This window comes from Danio rerio, chromosome 14, assembly GCF_049306965.1.
Source record: "Danio rerio strain Tuebingen ecotype United States chromosome 14, GRCz12tu, whole genome shotgun sequence".
Classification (NCBI taxonomy): Eukaryota; Metazoa; Chordata; class Actinopteri; order Cypriniformes; family Danionidae; genus Danio; species Danio rerio.
Genome location: NC_133189.1, coordinates 21,834,614 through 21,841,819, shown reverse-complemented (window position 1 = coordinate 21,841,819; position 7,206 = coordinate 21,834,614). Strand labels below are relative to the sequence as shown.

Here is a 7,206-nt window from a genome sequence, read left to right as displayed (position 1 = left end):
CAACAAGAGGATGTGCTACAGAGGACTACAGTGTTTTATCACTCACCGGGTTACATAGGCTGAAGCAGAGAAGTGTCTACTGTTTACTGTACCTGGTGCCATGAACTGAAGCCTAAGAGGACACTTACCCGTACAACTCTTAAAGACATTGTAATTTTCTTTGATGTCTAACATGCTTTTAATTGTTTAAATTAAACTCACTGAATGATATCAAACTGATAATTAAACCATTACTGCATTTTAAAATCTCAGCAACCGCTGGAGGTTTGTAGTCCACAGCATGTTGCTGCAATGTTTACCATGCTGGTCCTATACTTCCGGGTTTCTTTCCATCGCAGTTTTGCTTTGGTTCTTTAAAATGGTGGCCACGTGAGATAAGCGTTTGGCCAATGAAGTTTATTCCTGAGGTGACAGTGCTAATCCCTCTGCCACCATGCCACTTGTTCATTCATTCATTTTTTTTTTTTTTTTTTTTTTTTTTGAGTACACTCTGCCTATGTGTTTCTTAAATTACAACACTTTAGATCAGGGATGACCAACCCTGTTGCTGGAGATCTACCTTCCTGCAGATTTCAGTTGCAACCCTGATCAAACACACCTGCATGTAATTATCAAGTGCTGTTTAGGTCCTAATTAAATGGTTCAGGTGTGTTTGATCAGTGTAAGAGCTAGACTCTGTTGAGCACTCTGTTGAGCACCCCTGCTTTAGATAATATTATCCATAGATTCTAGGGCAAATTAGTGCAAAGTCATAAAAATGCTAATGGGATTGGATAAAACTCATAAAGATCTACTGACGATGTGCCAATTAAGAAAATTAGACTTGTTGTTGAGCTTGTTAAGCTGTTAATTTTCATAATGATCAACACAAACTACTAAAAGCTGTTTAAATGATAATAATAAAAAAGGTTGGGTAATCAAATATTGTGATAACATTATCTTCTGGCATCCCAAATAATTAAAAATGAGTGGAGAAAATGTTCTTCTAGAAGATTTACTCTGTTCTTTGCAGTGTAAAGTCCAAAATGGGTTAATGCTGTGTTAAAGCCACATCATAATTACCATCATTTTAGGATTGGAAATATTTGGTTTCAAATTAGAGGTCTTAATGTGATGACACAGAAAAAAAAAATCTAAATTCCCCAAAAAAACCTGCAGATAACAGTTCTTAAAAGGTTAATGTTTCTTTTTATTCTCTCTCTCTCTCTCTCTCTCTCTCTCTCTCTCTCTCTCTCTCTCTCTCTCTCTATATATATATATATATATATATATATATATATATATATATATATAAACAATAAACCTGACCTCCTTGCCAGCTGCCACTTTTTTGGATCGTATTTTTGTCTGCTTGTTCTTCATCGTTCACTGCATCACTTCCTCTTTTTTCACCTTTTTTTTAATATCACAACTATTTGGCCATTTAAAGAAACTTATCACACTCATTTACATGGATTTTTGCAACTGTACGCAGCGGTGACAAAGAGGAGATAAAACAAGTGCAATCTGTCAAAATTTGCACGTTAAAGCACGTGATTAATTAAAAATGTTTAACGCGTAAAAAATAAATAAATGAATAATGCAAATAACGCAGTTGCAGATTTTTTTATTTCCTTTTGTGGCCAACGTGTGTTTTGGGACGTTGCGTGCATAGAGGCGACCTAGGCGGGTAACTAGACGAACCCCCGTTTTCACTTTCAGCAGCTAAACTGACCCTCTTCCTCACGGTCCTCGCTTTCATCAGCAAAAAGGCCACTTTCTTTTTCACTTTTGGCCTGAGGGCAGCATGATTGTCGTTTGCCTAGAGCACCAGTTCAGCTTGCCCCGGCCCTGGCGTGCAAAGTAAGAATATATATATATACATTCATATATATATATATATATATATATTTATTTATATATATATATATATATATATATATATATATATATATATATATATATATATATATATATATATATATATATATATATATATATATTTGCTGACTTATCTACTTATTTACTTATTAAGCACAATAAAAAGCACAATAAGAAAAAAAAAAAAAAACACTGTACACTGTTTACATCTGTTTCATTACTCAAATCAGGTTTACATATTGTTTACTTTCATAGATATTTATATACTTACATTTTACACCAATCTTCAGTCACTTCTGTGTATATATGTATATTTATGTGTATGTTGTGTATGATGTGTATGTTGTGTGTATGACTTCACTGTGGACGGCAAAGTAAGAATCTCATTGTACAGGGAGACGTGTTTCCTTACTGTGCACATGACAATAAACAGTTGAATTGAATTGAATTGAATTATTTGATTCAATTCAGAGATATAAAGAATATCAGAATACTCTGTTGTCCTTGTGTTGCCATGCTAATGATGTCATCCACACTTGCTTTCTGGTTTGGTTTTATAGAAAACAAGGAAACTCCTTATTATTATGGTAAGGGAAACACTGATTGGTATAGTTTAGGTGACATTTGAAACAGTTTCATACTGATAATAGCATAGATTGTACATGACCATTACATTGCCAATATATATTCAGAAATAAGGGCTATTCAAATTTCATGTCTAAAAATGTTAGACAAGTTCCTTCACCAGTTTCAACGCACATCTGAACTCCTGTGGCATGTGTTTTTGCTAGTCAACCATCAGATGCACAATCTAAGGTACCGCCACTAACAAACCCTTGCTGTAGTTCTGATACATGTTTTGTTTATGGAGAAAAAAAAATAAAAAGAACTGCAGTGTTTGAGTGCTCTGCTGTTGTCTAAGGTATTTATTATACTGTTATTACTGACATGTGTATATTCCATTCAAAGTGTGAGAATATAAGCTGATTAGTTGGTTCGTGTAACATGAAATGCATTGCAATTGCATTTTTCAAAACATCCACATGCATCTCTTGCTATTAAAATTTGCTTGCAAAAAATGTTATATGAATGGCCCCATAAATAAACATTGCAATGCTGCTAAGAATAAACCAGCCCCACTAAAACACACATTCATATTTTGAACATCATTCAGTTGCAAATAAATAAATATATAAATAAATAAATAAATAAATAAATAAATAAATAAATAAATAAATAAATAAATCAATCAATCAATCAATCAATCAATCAATCAATCAATAAATCAATAAATCAATAAATAAATAAATAATACAGGGTTCCACACAATCTTTTTTACATCCCAGCGCAAATTGATTAAGGTAACTTAATGTTTTTATTACAATTTTAGTTGACTGAACATGAAACATTTAAGCTGTCCCCCCAACAAAGTTGATGTTTCAGATCATTTTAAATACATTGTTAGAACAAGCAGCAATAATATTTTTGGAGTGAGGGAAACGCCTACGAAAGTATGGTCAGCCAGAACAAACACAACTCCTTTACATCACTAATTCTTCACTGCATGTCTTTAGTAAATCCTGACACTAGTTTCAACCTCTGAAAGAGCTGGCGTAAGCTGTTAGTAAATCTGCCTCTGTTTGCTGCAACTGGATTTGCATAGCAATCACAGGAAGAACGAGATGCTGAAATACTCCGACTGAATATCACAAATTTGGGTAAATAAATAAATGAAACCAACATACATCACTTTTGCCCAATTCTGTGGATTTATTCTTAGATACCTTATCAGGTGTGCTCTTCTAAATGAAGGTCATTGCTTTTAATGCCTGACTTATTAGCCACCAAAAAACAAACACTTTTGATTACAAATGAGAACATATTCTTAAAACGTCACATTTAAAATCAAAATCTCTCTGCCTAGCAGCACAATTTAAATCTGGGTCACGTCATTCCCTGATCCCTTAGCCTCTCATTTCTTGTTCTCTTTGTACTGGACTATGAATAAAGAATGACAGCTCTGGCATTTAATTAAAAAAATAAAAATAAAAAATAGATAAAGTATTCGTGCTTAAAATGTATTTTCCTCCTCTCAATCATTGTTATTCTTTGGAGCAGCCTTGGATCTATCCAACCCTCTTACTTTAAGACATTCATATTTGTCAACCACTTGGTAACTAATCAAAACATCAAGCCTTGATGTCGTTCTCTATTTCAGTAAGAGCTTCCCGCTCTCCTGTGAGCCGCCGGGCCATTTCCCAGCACGCACTGAGCTCAATGACTCTTTCACAGGGAGAAAACAGTCATGCGGGTGCTTGCCAAAGATGCAGCCAATTGAAATTCCACTCCCAGTACAATGTTGATATGTTTTGTGTTCGTAAATACAATATCGAAATCTCTCTGCAGGTGAAATCACCACAATTGTTTCTTTTGTGTGAGCCCAGCTTTACTTCTCATTTGATATTCAATTCCATAAGCGCTACTGCGGCTTGCAACTCTATAATACAGTCTGTGTTTCAGTATACATTCTATGTAGAGAAGGTCTGAATGTAGAGCGAGAAGTTGAATTTTAAAGTAACGCTGCAGGGAATACCAATGTACAAGATGTACATTCCTGGCACACCGTCGTTCTGATGTCTATCTCCTTAGGTAAGGCAATATGGAAATAGTGTTGGTTGCACTGTGGAGTAGATCCCGGTTATCGCTGGATGGGTTAGTTGTATAAACCACATGACCGGGGAAGATAAGAGCAAAGCAGGAACTCGGCGGTTAGTGTGGTCAAAAGGTTTAAAGGGGATTTGCACTGCTGCTGATCCAGCATATGACCTCAACCTCTTCTTTTCTGTCTGAGCCATGAAGAGCCAGTCTGCCCAGGGAAAAGGTAAACTGCTTCATTTAAAAGCCAAACCTATGATGAAAGCAAATTAAGTTAAAAGTGGAGCTAAATAAATATTTACAAAATAAAAGTAGGCTTGATTACATAAATTTCTATCTATATATATCATATTATACATACTTATTTGATGAGCATTGATTTTTTTTACTATGTCTGAAATAAATACATTAAAAATTTACAAATTACATAATTACTTTTAAAATGTCTATATGAGGTCTAATTAGTTGATATGTTCTGCTGGCAATTGTTATTTACATTATATGTTATGTTCTTAATAAAATGAAATGTCATATTATAAACTAAACATATATTTTATGTTCTTTTTCAATGAAGAAAAAAGTTTTTTTTTTTTTTTATCATGAGACTTGTGCATATTTTTTTGACTGTGTTGGAAACTTCCTGTGTTAAGAAAATACACAAAAATGTAATTATAAGTAATGCCTTGTAGGATTCCATAATAAATTAAACACAAGAACCGTATAATGTTGTTCCAAAAACAAACAGCTCATGCAAAAACATTTATTTCGATCATCATTTACTCTCCAAACCAGTATAACATTTCTCCCTCAACACAAAATGAGACGGATGAAAAATGAAATTGAAGATGGTGATTGCAACTGTCAAGCTCCAAAAAACACATTAAGGTATCGTAAAAAGTATAATAAAAGTAGTATATGACTCATGTGCAACGACTCGTGTGCTGTATTTCAAGTTTTCTCCATCTATGTGACAGCTTTGTGTGAGGAACAGAATGAAATTTAAATAATTGTACTGAACATCTTCCTGTATGGCCCTCAAATGTGGGAATTAATTATTTATTCAAGTCTCTATTACATTGGGTAAATGCTTTACCATATCCAATACTCTATAACTTAAAGTGGCGCAACAAAATGACTAAGTTTTCTTTTTAAACAGTTAATTTAATAGATAAATCTGTCGAATTTTAATTTCCCCATTATTTTATTCATCTAATTGAATTTAAAAGTAAGTGTTCTCAATTGTAAAATGAGCAAATTATGGCTTTAACTTTAATTAAACTTTTGTTTTTAACCTATGAATTAAATTTGGCTTTTGAATTTTAGAATGCTTTTTATGCATAGGCATTCTAGTCACATTCCCAAGCTTACCAATCCAGGATGGCTGAATTGTCCTCCTAAATATTCATCACTCACTATAACGCATGCATAATTCTCCTAAACATGTTATTTTCCCTCAAAATGAGAACAATTCCATTATGCTTCCTCGCCTTTTCTTCAAGGATCATGGCTGCAGCCTTTACAGTACAATGAATTCAGCAAATGTGTCAATCCAAACTGATCTGGACATAATTGATGAACTACAGGTGAAAGAACTGACACCGGTAATTTGAAATAAGTACCAGGGGAATTAGGCATCACAAATCTAATCTTGCGCATAGCAAAACCTGATTTTAATTTCAAATCATTTCAGGCATATGCTTGGGAGGGAAGCTTTAGGTTATTAACTTTGCAATGAGAAATCTAGATCAATTACTGATGCATGCATATAAGCCTGCCTTGAACTTATGAATAGAGTTGCAAAATACTGTAAAAAACTGACAATGCTGTATTTTGTTTTTCTGTGATATACATTACGATATAAATACAGTTAGATGGGTTAAACAGATATAAGTGGAAATAATTTAGTATTTAGGCTGATTCTGTACGGGAGTAAATAACATATAATAAAAAAAAATGTCAGGCACACTGTAAACTAAAAAAAAAGTAATTTTAGCCCCTATTATCTATTAAAAATTATCATATTTTGATTTTGTGGGTCTCCAACAATAGGCTGATTGTTGTTCAACACTTGCATTTTCTTATCCCCACTGGAAAAAAAAAAAAAAAAAAAAAAAACAGCTTAAACTAGCCTAGGCTAGGTTTAAACTAGCCTGGTTTTAAAGGGGGTTTGGCCATTTGTTGGCTGGTTTCCAGCTATTTACAGCCTGGTCTTAGCTGGTCAGGCTGGGAAATGACCAGCTAAACCCAGCTTGACTAGCATAGCCAGACTGGGAGCCCAGCCATAACCAGCTATGTCCAGCTTAAACCAGGCTGGTCAAGCTGGTTTTAGCTGGATTTAGCTGGTCATTTTCCAGCCTGACCAGCTAAGTCCAGCCAATCAGTAGGCTGGTTTAAGCTGCATTTTTCAGCAGGGATAATATGCATTTATTTTTACCTAATAACCCCAATGACTCCCATATGATTTGTTTAGCCATTACTTTGTACCCAAACTCCTCTTTAGTGTGATGCTAATCTACACTGATTGGTCCAATGACCCAGTCTGTTGTGATTGGTCGACTGTGTTTACCGCAAGACAGAGAGAAACGTTCACCACAGCTTATCAACATTGTTGAAGCAGTAATGCATTAAAGCAATGCAGTTAAACACCAGCATATATATATATATATATATATATATATATATATATATATA

At 34.0% G+C, this 7,206-nt stretch overlaps 1 long non-coding RNA gene across 1 annotated transcript in view; it reads right to left on the bottom strand.

The window, feature by feature from the left end:
* Positions 1–3,607: 3,607 nt before the first annotated feature.
* The window catches only part of LOC141377499 (uncharacterized), a 37,194-nt gene continuing 33,595 nt past the window's right edge, over positions 3,608–7,206 (bottom strand). The window contains exon 3 of the long non-coding RNA XR_012389685.1: positions 3,608–4,768. This is a non-coding gene — a long non-coding RNA (uncharacterized lncRNA). The remainder of the gene's footprint in view (positions 4,769–7,206) is intronic.